Source organism: Nanorana parkeri, unplaced genomic scaffold (assembly GCF_000935625.1).
Source record: "Nanorana parkeri isolate BGI_ZX_2015 unplaced genomic scaffold, ASM93562v1 scaffold1087, whole genome shotgun sequence".
NCBI classification, from domain to species: domain Eukaryota; kingdom Metazoa; phylum Chordata; class Amphibia; order Anura; family Dicroglossidae; genus Nanorana; species Nanorana parkeri.
The window spans coordinates 479,462-480,834 of NW_017307355.1; positions in this window are offsets into that span (position 1 = coordinate 479,462).

Genomic DNA, 1,373 nt, shown 5'->3' on the forward strand with positions numbered 1-1,373 from the left:
TACTTTCATTATCTATCAATAGCAGATTCAAATACTTTGCTGTGACCCAAAGCATCAAACTGCTAGGAAGGGATGGGGAGCTAGAGCCAAAGTGGGACTTTCTGTATTGGCAGAAAAGGGCAGAAAAAAAGTATCATAGGTCTATTTAGGTCCATGCTGCCACTACTTGTCATAACCTGCGTTTACTATCACATTAGGACATTCAGCAGACTCTTTTTCGTATGTGCACCTATTCTTAGCTGCTCTGTTGAAAAATCCTGTGTACAGAGCACAGTAGCTTAAGCTTCAATTTGCACACATTGAACAAGATAGAGAAATGACCCATCCACTTTCTCTCTTCTCTGTGTCTGCTCTTTTCAGACAGTCTCTGCTCTCTGTTTAGACCCCATGAGTGCTCTGTGACAGCAGTGTCATAGTATTAAATGTTTATATTTAAAATGGATAGTAAGAAACATATAAAACATTAAACAACAAGCATAAACTTTAAAAGGAAACAATGAATCCAAAATCATTATAGTTTCCCTTAAAGCTGTAGTCTTTCCACATATTTTTTACTTATGTTTTTTCTCTAAGTCCCTCTCTTGTCTCTCACTCTCACCCTCTCTTTATTCCTCTTTCTCTCTTTATTACTCCCTATTCCTCTCTGGTCTCTCGCTTTCCCTCTCTCTATTCCTTTCTCATCTCTCTTTCCCTTGCTTCTATTTTCCTCTTTCTTTCTCTCTTTCCCTTGCTTCTATTCGTTCTTTCTTTCTTTTTATTTCTTTCTTTCTCATTCTCTCTCTGGTCTCTCTCTATTTCTTTCTCTCTCTTTCCATATTTTTGTACTCATTTCCTGCTTTCTTCCCGCCTTAATGACTATTCCCTGCTTTCTCTTGCTCTCTCTCTCTCTCTCTCTCTCCCTCTCTCTGTCCTGCTTTCTCTTTCATCATTCTCGTCCTCTTTCTCTCCCTCTCTCTCTCTGTATCACATATCTCTTCTTTCACTATCTCTCTTCCTCTCTTATCTCTTTTTCTCTACCTCTTTATTGCTCTCTCCTTACTTTCATACTCTTTTGCTGCTTTCTTCCCTCCTGTTTTACTCTTCCCTGCTCTCTTTCTCTTTTTCCATGTCCTGCTTTATCTCTCACCATTCTCAATATCTCTCTATTCCTCTCTTGTCTCTCTCTCTCTTTATCACTCTCTTCTCTCTTCCTATTCCTCTCTTTCTCATGTTTTTCTCTCTCTTTCTCCCCCTATTTTCTGGCTCCTTTCCTGCTTTCTTCCCCTCTGTATTACTCTTCCCTGCTCTCTTTCTCTCTCTTATTTTCATGTCTTGCTTTCTCTCTTACCATTCTCTCTCTCTCTCTCTCTCTCTCTCTCTCTCTCTCTCTCTCT